Here is a 15,781-nt window from a genome sequence, read left to right as displayed (position 1 = left end):
GGTTTCTCTGCTGCTATGTCGTCTGCTCACTTGTTCATGGGATCTGTTGTAAGGTTTTGGTCTGACAGAGCCTTGTTTTTGCATACCAGCTCATATTGCTAATGGAGGTTTCTTTTTTGCTGCAGCACAAACATTTTTTATTAGTCTGTCTGCAAAGTCTATAAGGCAGGTGTTTTAACATTTTAGAGAGTCAGTAAATGAAGGAATCCTTATAATAGCTTCAAGGAGACTAAAGGTTACTAAATATATACCAGAATGATCTGTCATGCCTGGGGGGAGGGTATAAATAAGAAATATAAATGGTTTATTTTCATACTGCCTGTTTATAAGTTTAGACTGTAACCCTGTAGGCATGTATACTAATAATAACTCAACAGCAAATCAAGACAGGAAGGCTTGCAGGCTGCCTGCACTCAGAAGGGCTGATACTCTTGTGTAGAGACCAGTCTGTACAATCAGCCAATCACATTGCTATGGTGAAGCTGGCAGTGTGCAGCTCTCGGGTACTGGGTCAAACCTTTAGAAATACAGTCGACCCCCCTCTCTGCCAGCTAGCATCGTAGTGAATCCAATGTGAGCGTAGGAGTGTGTGAGACTATGCCAGTGTGCTGTTTAGAGATACAGCCGACCCCCCTGCTCTGCCAGCTAGCATTGTAGTGAATCCAATGTGAGTGTAGGAGTGTGTGAGACTAGGCCAGTGTGCTGTTAAGAGATACAGCCGACCCCCCTGCTCTGCCAGCTAGCATCGTAGTGAATCCAATGTGAGTGTAGGAGTGTGTGAGACTAGGCCAGTCTGTCCGCTCATGCTGTATGTATGTGAGAAGCAGGTAGGGACCATCTATAACCAACATACAGAGACGATACCTCATCATCCAGAACCATTAAACCCTCCAGTGCCCACTTTAGAAACCCTAAAAGATCCCGGTAGATTGCTAGCAAGTGAGAAATGCTGTTATACTCAAGCAAAGGTACACCACACCCAGAGAGCTTCATGGCTCCGACTCTCTGGAACTCTCTCCCAGCTTTAGCGCGTGTGGCTCCCACAGTCGCTCACTTCAAATCAACTCTCAAGACCCACTTGTTCTCTCCTGCTTTCAATGCTCTTTAAGCCTGATATCTGTTATTAGCTGTTGTCTAAATTGCTATTTCAGTCCATCTTATTCGTATGATTCTGTATGCAGCCACAATGTTAATACATACAGTAAATTGTATTTACTTTATTATGCATTGTTCTTCATTATCTTGTAAAGCACTTTGTGATGGTGGTCCACTATAAAAGGCGTTATATAAATAAAGATTGATTGATTCAGAGAGAAGAAATATAGATTTCTTTTCAGACTAGCACTTTGGTCAGAAGGGTTAACTAGTCTTGGGACAGAAATCCCTGCAATCACAACTGTGATACAGATCAGCCTCTTCCATAATGAAAACGCAATGGCATTCACCACTTCATGTGTGACTGAATGTTATGCAGCTCAGGATCAAAGAGCTACATGTTCACAATGGTCCTTGTGTCACATAGAGAGCTAAATATAACTCAGTATACCCTGCTGATTGCATTAGATTTCTATACATTGTATGTATACACAGCATAACTGGCTAGTTTAATAATTAGCTTGTGATCTGTTTACTATCATGAAGATTGTTTTACTACCATCACTTTTTTTCAACGTGCCATTAACACTGCACGTGAGTGGGATTTATTAACACTGCACGTATGTGAGATTTATTAACACTGCATGTGCGTGAGATTTATTAACACTGCACGTGCGTGAGATTTATTAACACTGCACGTGCGTGAGATTTATTAACACTGCACGTGCGTGAGATTTATTAACACTGCACGTGCGTGAGATTTATTAACACTGCACGTGCGTGAGATTTATTAACACTGCACGTGCGTGAGATTTATTAACACTGCACGTGCGTGAGATTTATTAACACTGCACGTGCGTGAGATTTATTAACATTGCATGTGCGTGGGATTTATTAACACTGCACGTGCGTGAGATTTATTTTGGGCACAAAAAGATTGATTGGAGCCCTTCATTGCACTGAACTCTTTGACTGCGCTGCCAGGCTCTGCAGTGCTCTCCCTCCAGGGAGGCTTTACCTTTTCTCTTGACTCATTTCAATGGGATCAAAGAGGAGTCAACGGCAGACCAGGCTGAATGTGCAACCCTGCGACACACAGGTGCTTCAGCTCAACACCAGCCGTGAGGATCAATTCGAAAAGACAAATGGAAAGCTGTTCAACACACCCACTCAGAAACATGCAGCTGTTTTCACTGCAGATGGTGCCCTACAGCTCTGGCCAAAAGTTTTGCATCATCACCCGACACAATGAATACATTTGGCTCGATTGAAAGCTGCTGAGTAATGTTAAATTAACATGTTGAGTTACACTCCGGTTTGTGCTTTTCCACATAACAGAAAACTGACAAATTAAAAAAAAAAAATTGACATTTCCAAAACTAACATGCAATACGGTACCACTATTATGGCTTCTGGTAGACTCTTGCAATATCATTTTGTAGTCTCTTTGATTATATGATGTTAAATAAAAGATCTAAATTGTGCTGCAGCTGTATATCATATTAATAATAACAGTAAAAAAACAAGACAAAGAAAAAAAATCAAGAACTTAAAACTAAGGCTGAAATATGAATGAGCAGATTGGAGTACCCTCAACATGAGTGTATTCACATACTGTACTTATAACATAGTTATCACACATGTGTATTTCGCATAGCCGTATTTATAAGCGTGATTTATTTCACATGTAGTGAAACAGCACAATGATACCTTTTTTTTCTGCTCCACTGCTCAAAGTAATGGTAGTCTTGCTAAAAAAGATTGTTTTTCTTTCTCACTCGTCTGTAGGGATTTCAGTCACAACAGATTGATGCCCTGTTCAAACCCAGCCCACGCGGAAATATGTGTCGGAATCATTTTCCAAAGTGAAGGCTTCTCTGTAAATCAGTCTTCAGATGAACGGGATGAGACAGGACACTGCCCTAGATTTAAGATCACTATGCCTAATCCAGAAGAGACTGGAAACAATTTCATCAGGAAGGCTTGTGCTGACATATGCTGCTTAACTATCACTTAACAGTGTGGGATTTCCAGCTAGCTGCAGATGCATCGGAGAACATTACGAGATCGTTCTAAAGAAGTGAAAGCACACAGGCACAGCTCTACCAGTCAGGACACTCTTTGCTGGTTTGCTGTAACCTGATTTTTAACATCAGGCAGGTCCCTCCTGGGATGTATTACAGCTTTACTTGCTGCTGCAGGTTCTCTTCCAGTAAAGAAATGTGTGGAGTTGAACTAATGCGCTGGTATTTCAACAGGCACAGTTCAAAGCTGGGCTATGTCCCAAGCTAACGGCAGTGCCTGTCTCACCCCACTTAGCAGAGGGTATATTAGGTGTATGCAGAGAGCAGGGATAATAATGTCAGCCCTTGATTAATCTGCGGTCTAACAAAGAATCAATGCAGTCTAACAAAGAAACACAATGAACAAGCGTCTCCTGCACATTCTCAACAAATACACGGTATTTACTCTTCTGTGTAGAACAGCTGTGAACTCCTATTCAGAGCCAAGGTTACCTTTTTATTTTCCAGTATTGAAAGAAAGAAAGAAAGAAAGAAAGAAAGATCAATTGTAGAAAACATGCACAATAATATATATATATATATTTCATAGTCGTCATCAACGGCGCAACATTAGAATGATAATGACTTTGTTCCCGTCTCGGTGGCAATGATATATCGTCTTATCGTAAGGCTGGGGAACTCATTGTCATTAGGAGGCTCTTTGTTACACAAGGCAACTAAAACTGCTCTGCCAGCAACATGCATTCTCACTGTTACAAAAGGGAGCAAACGAGCAAGCTTCCCAGGACTGATGAAAACAAGTGTGCTGCACCCTTTCCTGAAACCAAAATCAAAATAATATTATCAGTACAAAAGTGTGGAAGCTCTCTGAGCATTTCATACCTGGAAAAAGAATAACGCAAACCCATCATACTGAATGGATGTGAAAAAGAGGTGTTGATGCGCCTCTGTATTAAACATCTGCTAACAGTGGCAAGCAGCTCAATAACAACATGATCACATCAAAGTATTGCAAATATGATGAGGGATATACTCAAGCAGGCTTATTGCATCTATCTATTCAAGGTGTATTGACAAGGAACTGAAGTTCAATAAACAGCTAACTGCATATTAATTGACTCAAACTAAAGCCCTCCTAAAAAACAATTTTTGCACATTTGCTGTAATTTTACAATCTGTTACAGGCACTGGTAGAGAGAATTGCATTTCAGTGTGCTAAACGCAGTATTGAAATAAAAATGAGATATGGAGGCGAACATGAACTCTCCTGAACTATAATGTAATAACACAGCCACTGCACACATGCTTCTGCAGTTACAATGCAACGTGTTTCATTACAAAATGAAAGAACTTATCAGCTGCTAGGCTCTTTTGTAATGGCACTATTTCTACACATGGTTGTGTAATCACAATGCAATTACTATGTAATCACATATTCAGTTACACAGTAATCGCAGTGTAGTTAGAGACACCATGTAAAGTGTTACAATAATGTAGCAATACAAAGTAACTGCTTAAATTCCTCAACAAGCATTTTACAAACGTCTTCATTTATATAATTTCTATAAAAAGTAGATTCAGTATGACTGTATATTTAATGACTCAGTTTTCCAATAAATCACTTTTTAGTACCACATGTACCAGCAAGTAAACCATTGCCTAGTGATCTTTATACTAAAGCTGTGATCGACGGCAATAACCCCCCACACCTGTTTCAATAACCTGCTACGATGTGCACACCTGCTTTCATTTCATCTTCTACACCCCCCCCCCCCCCCCACCCCCATTCTTGTAGTGGAGGGGACGCAGGCATTTCAATTGAATCATCACAAACAAATCAATTGCAAATCAAAGCTCAGTGAAAATTAGAATTGCTGCAATGATCAGCACAGCTGGAGAAAGTGATGATTCAAACAAGGCATTATCAGACTCTGCTCCTGAGATTACAGTAATTATAATGGAGCACACTCACAAATATTAAATCTCTGGTTTGATTGAAAAAGAAACAGACCCAATAGCAGCCTGATCAATTCTACCTGCAGCTGCTGCTTTCTGCTGTGACCAGACGGGCGCGGTGGCAGGACAGTGCTTGCAATAGAAAAATGACTGAGGTTATGCAAGTGCTCAGTTTGAAAAGGCAGAGCATCTAAAACTGAACAGACTGATGGTGACAGGTTTGCGGTCTATGTTCTTATTCCAAGAATTGATAAAAGTCAGTATTAAATAAAAATATATATCATTGAATTGAGAGTTTAGAACAGAGAATGACAGAGGCCTGTTCAACAGTGCTTCCCTTACGCCCATAACCTCCCACTCTAATGTTAGCACTGGGTGCTGTGTGCTGTTTGCTATATGCATTCGCATGGCACTGTTTTATGTGTCGAAGTATGACCCTCCCCTGTGATTTTGTTTTTAACACTTTGTAACACATACAAAACCACTCATTCTAAACAATATGGTTATTACACATTTTTTCCCACTATGCAGTTTTTTTCTCACACATGAAACCTTTGCATTCCTTTATCAAATTGCACTGTTAATTGACTCGAGAAGCAAATTACTCCAGCAGCCAAATGAGAACCCAAGAGATTCAGACTCCAGTGTAACTGCAATGTTTGACACATTTTACTGCATGACTAACGCTTTTATACAAATTTCATTATGGCTCCATTTATAATTTACACCCCTCGTAGTATTTCTGGGGGGTTATTAAAAAGACGATACCTTCCAATTCAATTTCTCTTTTCATTTTCAGCTGGAAATACATCAAGGGCCCCCCCGAGTAAAAACTAAATCAATAAATGACAACAAACTGCAAGATGCACCATAACTTACATGCAGCCAATCGCATCCTGGCAGTTTTATGCCAATCGCATCCTGGCAGTTTTATGGTAATCGTACCAATTTGCCTTTCCCTTAAGCACTTCAAAAAAAGCAACAGCAAGAAAAGAAGTTGAGTTTTAAAGGATACAGCTGTGCAAAGTATGACAAGGCACTCCATCTACAAACATCCACTCAGACCTCTTGAGTGACAAAGCAGCCCTTAATGACCAGCGACAATATTACATCGCTACAGATTGCTATAGCGCTGCTATGGAAAGGCTTGTGTGGAACACAAAGGATGATTGCATCATAGAGAGGCTGCATTTACATCTCTACCAGATGAATGATGGAGATTTATTTTCCACCCCTAGTCCTTTAAAAGGTTCAAATCAAATAGAGATGAAATACTGAAATGATACAGCATCAAGTTATTGCTTTCTACATTTTGCATGTTTTTTATTTTATCAAAGATAGTCATGTAATGAAAACAAGAAAGAAAGAAAGAAAGAAAGAAAGAAAGAAAGAAGGTGCTGATTCAGCTTCTGTGAGGAGTGCTGAATGCACAGAGCATCAAGTGCTCAGAGAAAACACTTACTGATGAGGACCTTAGGGAGCAATCCCAGCCTAGAAAGACTTCCACCACCTCTGTACTAACAAAGCATGAGACAGGCTTGGCAGCTCACATCACTAGAGCAAGCAAGCTAAAGAGCACATCACACCATGTGACTGTAACACACAGACTAGCATCACACCATGTGACTGTAACACACAGACTAGCATCACACCATGTGACTAACACACAGACTAGCATCACACCATGTGACTAACACACAGACTAGCATCACACCATGTGACTAACACACAGACTAGCATCACACCATGTGACTAACACACAGACTAGCATCACACCATGTGACTAACACACAGACTAGCATCACACCATGTGACTAACACACAGACTAGCATCACACCATGTGACTGTAACACACAGACTAGCATCACACCATGTGACTAACACACAGACTAGCATCACACCATGTGACTGTAACACACAGACTAGCATCACACCATGTGACTAACACACAGACTAGCATCACACCATGTGACTAACACACAGACTAGCATCACACCATGTGACTAACACACAGACTAGCATCACACCATGTGACTAAGACACAGACTAGCATCACACCATGTGACTAAGACACAGACTAGCATCACACCATGTGACTGTAACACACAGACTAGCACCACACCATGTGACTAACACACAGACTAGCATCACACCATGTGACTAACACACACACTAGCATCACACCATGTGACTAACACACAGACTAGCATCACACCATGTGACTAAGACACAGACTAGCATCACACCATGTGACTAACACACAGACTAGCATCACACCATGTGACTAACACACAGACTAGCATCACACCATGTGACTAACACACAGACTAGCATCACACCATGTGACTAACACACAGACTAGCATCACACCATGTGACTAACACACAGACTAGCTTCACACCATGTGACTAACACACAGACTAGCATCACACCATGTTAATGTAACACACAGACTAGCATCACACCATGTGACTAACACACAGACTAGCATCACACCATGTTAATGTAACACACAGACTAGCATCACACCATGTTACTGTAACACACAGACTAGCATCACACCATGTGACTAACACACAGACTAGCATCACACCATGTTAATGTAACACACAGACTAGCATCACACCATGTGACTGTAACACACAGACTAGCATCACACCATGTGACTGTACAATACAGATGAGAGTGTTCTTCTGTGTGGTTTTTACTTGTGTGAACTGCAGTTCCCCCCCCCCCCATTGTGAGTTTTAAGACAGCGATATTATGGTCAAGACAGTTCAAATGCTATGATGCAAAGGGTCCTATGAGCAACTGTGTGCTCCAGGTCACTCACACAGTTAATAACTGGCACCTTCTTCTTCTCTGTCTACCTACAGTACAGCAGCCTGCTCCAAGTTACTCTTTAAATAGAGACCAAAACACCTGCAAGCATAATCCACATGATTCCTCGGGCTAACAAAGTACCAGGAGAAGCAAAGCCACCAAGAACAAACATGCAGGAGTGTGTCTCTCTGCAGGAGTGTGTCTCTGCAGGAGTGAGTCTCGCTGCAGGAGTGTGTCTCTCTGCAGGAGTGTGTCTCTCTGCAGGAGTGAGTCTCGCTGCAGGAGTGAGTCTCGCTGCAGGAGTGAGTCTCGCTGCAGGAGTGAGTCTCGCTGCAGGAGAGTAAAAGCTGGCACTTTCCAATTCAGATGCACCTCCAACCTGCTCATATAACTACATGTGAAAGGAAAAAAGAAACATTAAGAAGCTGTGGATATTGTCAGAAAATGCGTTTTAAAAGTTCATCTTTGTTCAGTATGTGTAAAATGTTCTGTGTCATGTTTTTTGCTGTTGACACCAGTGGAAACGGTCAGAAAAAGCTAAATCAATCTTCAGAGACAGTGCAGATTGTCAATAAGGACAACCAATTAACCAGCACCTCAGGCATTCACTTGATCAATGCATTCCTCAAACAGTAACATGCTTTCCACAATCCACAAATCACACATTTCTGAGGTCAGCGCAGGACGCTGGCCGTACTGATGTAAAGAAAGCAAGTTTCCCTATGAAATTGCAGACCAGATGAGATAAACCTGCATTCTATCTGAGGCTGAGGCTTGGGATCAATTCAAACAGTCTCAATCCATGACGACTGCAATCTGCAAGCTCCAATTTAAAAAAATCAATTGCAAGTGATTAACTGCAACTCAATCAGGAGCGCAGTGCAAGGTAACAGCGCTTCTGTAAAGAAGGTCCTGATGCTTTGCAAGACTGGGATGTGTCTCCAAAAAGAACAGAGACCTGCTCTTCTCATTAGCTAATTAGTAGTTAATTAACATAGTAAATGCTTCAATGAAGAGAATCCAGAACATCCTGTTCTATTTTTAACCATCGGCTAAGAGCGGCAACGATCCAAAAGAAGAACATAATTAACATTTGAAATGAACGCGTGCACTACCATACAGGATCACAGACACAAAAGAAATTCTTCATTTCAATTATGACAATTAGGGTAATTACAATTAACAGAGAACGCAGATCACTAAATAATTCACTGTATTCCAAATTAGGGAAAACATGGCCCTACAGAAAATCTTCAGAGCCCCTCTCTTCCCCTCTTCCACCTCCACTGCAATAACATGAACGCACTGAAGCCTTTGACATGAGGAATACGGAGACCCCAGGAGCAGAGCTCAGTTACACACGGGTGCTGTACATACAGACTGAATACAGAGGCTAATGTACATATGACAGTGTAGCGAGTCACTCTTCCACGGGACTAGTGCCTAAGCTTCCACTAAATTGCCTTTATGACGACAGTAAATTATTCTAGGCTGCATGCCTCAGTAAACAGCACAGCTGAAAACCGATTTACCAAGAGCACGTCCTGCTTTAGGCTTTTACATGCCAACATTGAGCAGAACGGTTTCTTACAGTCTTTGTGCCTATGGTAATCAAGGGTGGAGATATTTTTGATACAATTCACACTGGACACAGAGACCTTTGCTCTTCCAAGTCCAAGTTAAACACTAACCCTTAACCCCTAACCCATGCAACAGGCACAGAAGATGAGCGTGCCTGAAACATCTATCCCACGAGCCCCACTCAGGCACCTTAACCACTGTACACCAGGTTCAATCTCAGCGCTTCTACTGCTCCCAGCCTGTAGAACCTGTCCTTGAGGAAACACGGGGGGGTGGCGAGAGGGTCCCACACACACGTCCTATTCCATACGACAATACATCCACTCTCTACTGCAGTACTTTTCAAATGATCTCTAATGTGGGGTCAAGTTGGGATTCACCCCAGACTGAAAGAAAAAGGACACACACACACACACACACACACACACACACACACACACACACACTGATTTCTAGTTATTTGCATTTTATAAAGTCTCGAAGTGCTGTGTGTTATATGTTTTGAGAAGATGACAGAAGTGGCTGCTGTTCTGCGGAAGTTAGAAATCACACTCATGCTTGCTGTGGGTGGTCTCCCATCACATACTGTAAAGTGTGAAAACTGAAACACATTCTGTAAATGTATGAAACACAGCATCCTTTTTTCATGTAATCCTTTCAAGGTTTTAAAGCAAGTCCTTCTTGCTGCATGCTTTCATTTCATTATTCCTCCTGCTTATCCTTAAAACAGCAGATGCACATATTATGTACTTCAACTGCACTTGCAGTATGCCTTGAAAAAGCTGTGAATACGGCTGCTTATTATTTATTTTCCATTTGGACGTTTTAAAAAGAAAAGAAAAAAGACATACCCTGTAGCTTTGCAAATAAGTGTAAAATGGAAAATACAGCTTCAGTGCATCTTGGCCTCGAAACATAATGATAACATACCAAACAGCCTCTCACACATTCTGTCTAAGTAGTCCTGTTTCCTGAATCCAATTATTTCCTCTAAAGACTGCAGAAGACCCAGCTATTTGCGGCACTGAAAGCCCCAGATTAGATTATAAACTCACAGACTGCATCAGCAGATCAAAGACATAGGAGAGTAAGACCACTCACGGCTCATCTTGGACAGAACAGCACCAGTCACAGATCACTGCACAATCACTTATCTCATTTAGACCAGAACATACTGTGGAGAAGAGAAGCAGCAAATATCCATGGGCATCGCAACATGTACACAAGCTGCACGCTACTCATCCATCTTCTTCAACTCTTTGAAGTGTCCAAGCCCAACAATCACGCTCCAATTGTACACCAAAAGAGGAACCCCTTGGTGTCTGTCTTGATTATCCTTGAAAATGTGATGTGAAGCTTGTTTACATCCTACCTTTCTCTTCTTTGAAATCCGCAAGTGAAACATGCTGATCTGAAAATGGTACCTTTGTGCCTCTATTTCTGCAGCGATGCTCCAGTCCAGATAAACAGAAGTCATGGGCCTCTGAGTAGCTTGATATTGAGGACATGGTATAACAAACACTGTAACAAATATTTTCATGTTTACTGTAGCATGTGACGAGTATATACACACACTATATAACTATAAATGAGTTTATACACACTATATAACTATACATGAGTTTATACACACAATTATTTAATGTAATTGAATAGTACAAAGGACACAAAAAGATGAAACACAATGTGCGCTTACAGCATTACTTGTTGACCTTACTAAATGAATAAGGCACTCTCTTTTCATTACAGCCCAAAGATGCATCCTGACAAATCTTCAATCCAACCAAAGCCAAATGCATGCTTTAAACGAACAGGAAGCAAACATCCAATAGCTGGGAAATGAATTAGGGAAACCAGATGACCTTAACCAGTTCAGAACACAACCTGGCTGTGAACATGGGTTCAACAATGTACAGAGCCCACACACAGTGCAAAGAGCAGGGGTTCAACAGTGTACAGAGCACACACACAGTGCAAAGAGCAGGGGTTCAACAGTGTACAGAGCACACACACAGTGCAAAGAGCAGGGGGTCAACAGTGTACAGAGCCCACACACAGTGCAAAGAGCAGGGGGTCAACAGTGTACAGAGCCCACACACAGTGCAAAGAGCAGGGGTTCAACAGTGTACAGAGCCCACACACAGTGCAAAGAGCAGGGGTTCAACAGTGTACACACACACACAGAGTGTGAGGAGCAGGGGTTCAACAGTGTACAGAGCACACACACACACACACAATGCAAAGAGCAGGGGTTCAACAGTGTACAGAGCCCACACACAGTGCAAAGAGCAGGGGTTCAACAGTGTACAGAGCAAACACACACAGTGCAAAGAGCAGGGGTTCAACAATGTACAGAGCACACACATACACACAGTGCAAAGAGCAGGGGTTCAACAGTGTACAGAGCACACACACACAGTGCAAAGAGCAGGGGTTCAACAGTGTACAGAGCCCACACACACAGTGCAAAGAGCAGGGGTTCAACAGTGTACAGAGCACACACACACAGTGCAAAGAGCAGGGGTTCAACAGTGTACAGAGCCCACACACAGTGCAAAGAGCAGGGGTTCAACAGTGTACAGAGCGCACACACACACAGTGCAAAGAGCAGGGATTCAACAGTGTACAGAGCCCACACACAGTGCAAAGAGCAGGGGTCCAACAGTGTACAGAGCGCGCACACACACACACACACACACACACACACAAAGAGCAGGGATTCAACAGTGTACAGAGCCCACACACAGTGCAAAGAGCAGGGGTTCAACAGTGTACAGAGCGCACACACACACACACACACACACAGCAAAGAGCAGGGGTTCAACAGTACAGTGTACAGACCCACACACGTTTCAAAGAGCCCAGGGGTTCAACAGTGTCTCGAGCGCAGGCGCACACACACACACACACACACACACACACACAGTGCAAAGAGCAGGGATTCAACAGTGTACAGAGCGCACACACACACACAGTGCAAAGAGCAGGGATTCAACAGTGTACAGAGCGCACACACACACACACACACACAGTGCAAAGAGCAGGGATTCAACAGTGTACAGAGTGCACACACACACACACACACAGTGCAAAGAGCAGGGATTCAACAGTGTACAGAGCACACACACAGTGCAAAGAGCAGGGGTTCAACAGTGTACAGAGCGCACACACACACACACACACACAGTGCAAAGAGCAGGGGTTCAACAGTGTACAGAGCGCACACACACACACACACACACACACACACAGTGCAAAGAGCAGGGATTCAACAGTGTACATAGTGCACACACACACACACACACACACACAGTGCACACACACACACACACACACACACACACAAAGACACACAGTTCAAAGAGCAGGGGTTCAACAGTGTACAGAGCCCACACACAGTGCACAGACAACAGCACAGAGCACACACACACACACACACATTGCAAAGAGCAGGGATTCAACACACACACACACACACACACACACACACACACACACACACACAAGTGCAAAGAGCACACACACAACAGTGTACAGAGCGCACACACACACACACACAGTGCAAACAGCAGGGATTCAACAGTGTACAGAGCCCACACACACACACACACAGTGCAAAGAGCAGGGATTCAACAGTGTACAGAGCGCACACACACACACACACACACAGTGCAAAGAGCAGGGGTTCAACAGTGTACAGAGCGCACACACACACACACACACACACACACACACACACACACACAGTGCAAAGAGCAGGGGTTCAACAGTGTACAGAGCGCACACACACAGTGCAAAGAGCAAGGATTCAACAGTGTACAGAGCGCACACACACACACACACACACAGTGCAAAGAGCAGGGATTCAACAGTGTACAGAGCACGCACACACACACGCACACTGTACAAAGATCTCTCTGCCAGGGCACTCAAACGACATCATACTGCTGAGCCTGCTTTCCACGGCATTATAAAGCAATAGCTGTCACAATGGCTGAATGATCAGTGATCAAACACCTTCTAACATGTCAAATGAGACTCGTGAGATTCATGGTGACAATACTGACGGAACTGCTCTGTTCTCTCTCTCTCTCTCTCTCTCTCTCTCTCTCTCTCTCTCTCTCTCTCTCTCTCTCTCTCTCCTTTCTTATCAGCTACGCGCTCTGTTTATCTTTGTTCTGTACAGGATTTACAGAACCGTTGGGCTGCTGGTTGCTGGAGGAGACTCATTCTGTTGTAGGTTTGAATTGCAAGCCCATCTCTGAATCCGTCATCTCTGGGTATTATAAATTATAAACACAGCGCCGATATATAGAAACATTTCACTGGATACAGTACTATAAACACAGCGCCGATATATAAAAACATTTCACTGGGTACAGTACTATAAACACAGCGCCGGTATATAGAAACATTTCACTGGGTACAGTACTATAAACACAGCGCCGATACTGTTAAGTCAAAACATGGAAACAGGCATTCACAGCAGTGGACTCTGTCCCAAACAGTAGGGTCCCGTCACGCTGGTAAAGTCCTTAACCCTTAATTACCCAGGTGAAATTATACAAACAACGACAACAAACAGTAACCGTCATTTTCATAGCGCATTGTGGAAGCATAGCAAGTAGTAACAGCGGCACTAAAAACACCACAATTCATCTGCACACAATGTTGATGCAGAGGGTTCCGACCCAAGAGCCAGTGACTGTAGCAGGAGACGCACGTCACGAGTATTACAGCGTTCGGCACAGCAAGACACAAAGACGCTTTGGTTTTGTGTCTTTCTTGGATACATTTCACTTGATTTGTGTGTGTGCTATTATTATAAAACTTGCTAACAATGATTTCTTGATTGTCTCACAAACTGTTGTACTATACTACAGGCAGCTGGATAGTATCACATACCACGTCATTTGCCAGAATGAATCCGTTCAGCAAGTGTTTACACCAGACGAGAGCAGCACAGGTGAATTCCTTGAGAGAATTGAGTGGCAGGCGTCAACACCGGCGCATACAGCAAACAAACCAACAAACAAATACAAAAATAAAATAAAAAATCAAGAATTAAAATGACCTTGCCATACAAATGACTTGGAAAATATACACTGGCTTAGCACGCAAAAAAACAAAACAAAAATCATTTGTGCAGGATGTTAATTTATTGTTTCCATGTTGTAAAAGCGTGAAATATCATGTAGAAAAAAGTAAAACTTTTTTTTTTTCTTGAAATACATAGAATATGTTTCAAAGTATGTATCATAGGACACCACGCTCTTTAGATAAATCAAGCGTCCTTGACGGGTAGCGACGGTACAGCGTAAAGAACAGATGCATTCCAACATTCAAAGATATTGACAAGAGCGAACCTTTGAGAGAGACAGGCTTCAAATGCAATAAATAAATAAATAAATAAATAAAGGAAAAAGAAACACTTACATATATTTCCATGTAAAAAAAATAAAATAAAAAAGAAGAAATGGAAAAAAAAGGAGAAAAAGTACTCACCAAGCAAAATTTCAGAAGCAATAAAAATGCTGAAAGAAGGAAGAGGCAGGTATACGCAGCCCGACTGCAGACAGCTGAGGCAGCTCGCCTCTCGCACAATCCAGTCCTCAACTTCGAGCGAACCATCATCACACAGGATAGGGGATACCAAAACAACTGTTCGCGATGATTGACACCCCTTCAGCACATCAATAACACCGTTTGCATAAGAGAAAGGTGTATCACATAAGTTGATCCTCAGACAAGTGATACATAGATTTCCTTTATGCTTTTTTTTTATTTTTTAATTATTATTTAATGTTGCCCACCCTATGAGGGAAAATGGTAGCGGTTCTTATTTAAAGCGCTTCATAACAGCCATGCAAGTTATTCCAGTAGTGTCTACGTGTGTGTGCAATGCAAAGTTATTACTTATTTATTTATTGCCCTGAGAATAATCCTTCCTCATTGTGTATCATGCGTTGACTGTGTGTAAAGTTCTTGATTTCTGTAATGTAATTGCAGTCTATCCACTGTTGTTTCGCGATAGTGCTGCTTCTGTCTGGACACACTGCAGAGATGATTGCTGTACTGGACATCCCAGCCCTGAAGATTTGCATGCCATGCCCACACATCAGCATGCCAGAAGGCTCAGAGCTAGTGTGCCTCGAGCAGCACAGGTTGAGTGCTGTTCAATAGAGGAGGATCACGTGTTTGAATGAGGGTCTGAACCCATTAAACAGAGGTCAGGAGGATCACGTGTTTGAATGAGGGTCTGAACCCGTTAAACAGAGGTCAGGAGGATCATGTGTTTGAA

The 15,781-nt window shown here is 42.5% G+C and overlaps 1 protein-coding gene across 5 annotated transcripts in view; it reads right to left on the bottom strand.

The window, feature by feature from the left end:
• Positions 1-15,083, bottom strand: part of LOC121297962 (RNA-binding protein Raly-like) — a 44,800-nt gene extending 29,717 nt beyond the window's left edge. For 4 of the 5 annotated variants that reach the window (XM_041224612.1, XM_041224610.1, XM_041224613.1 and 1 more), the window contains exon 1: positions 14,986-15,083. The gene's annotated coding sequence lies outside the window, so the exon portion shown is untranslated. Of the gene's footprint in view, positions 1-14,385; positions 14,455-14,985 lie in introns of all 5 variants that reach the window. The other variant, XM_041224611.1, reaches the window with a different exon arrangement.
• Between the last annotated feature and the right edge of the window lie 698 nt (positions 15,084-15,781).

The sequence above is a fragment of the Polyodon spathula genome, chromosome 23 (genome assembly GCF_017654505.1).
Source record: "Polyodon spathula isolate WHYD16114869_AA chromosome 23, ASM1765450v1, whole genome shotgun sequence".
In the NCBI taxonomy this organism is placed as follows: Eukaryota; Metazoa; Chordata; class Actinopteri; order Acipenseriformes; family Polyodontidae; genus Polyodon; species Polyodon spathula.
Note: the sequence above shows the minus strand (reverse complement) of the source record. Positions and strands in the feature narration are given on the sequence as shown.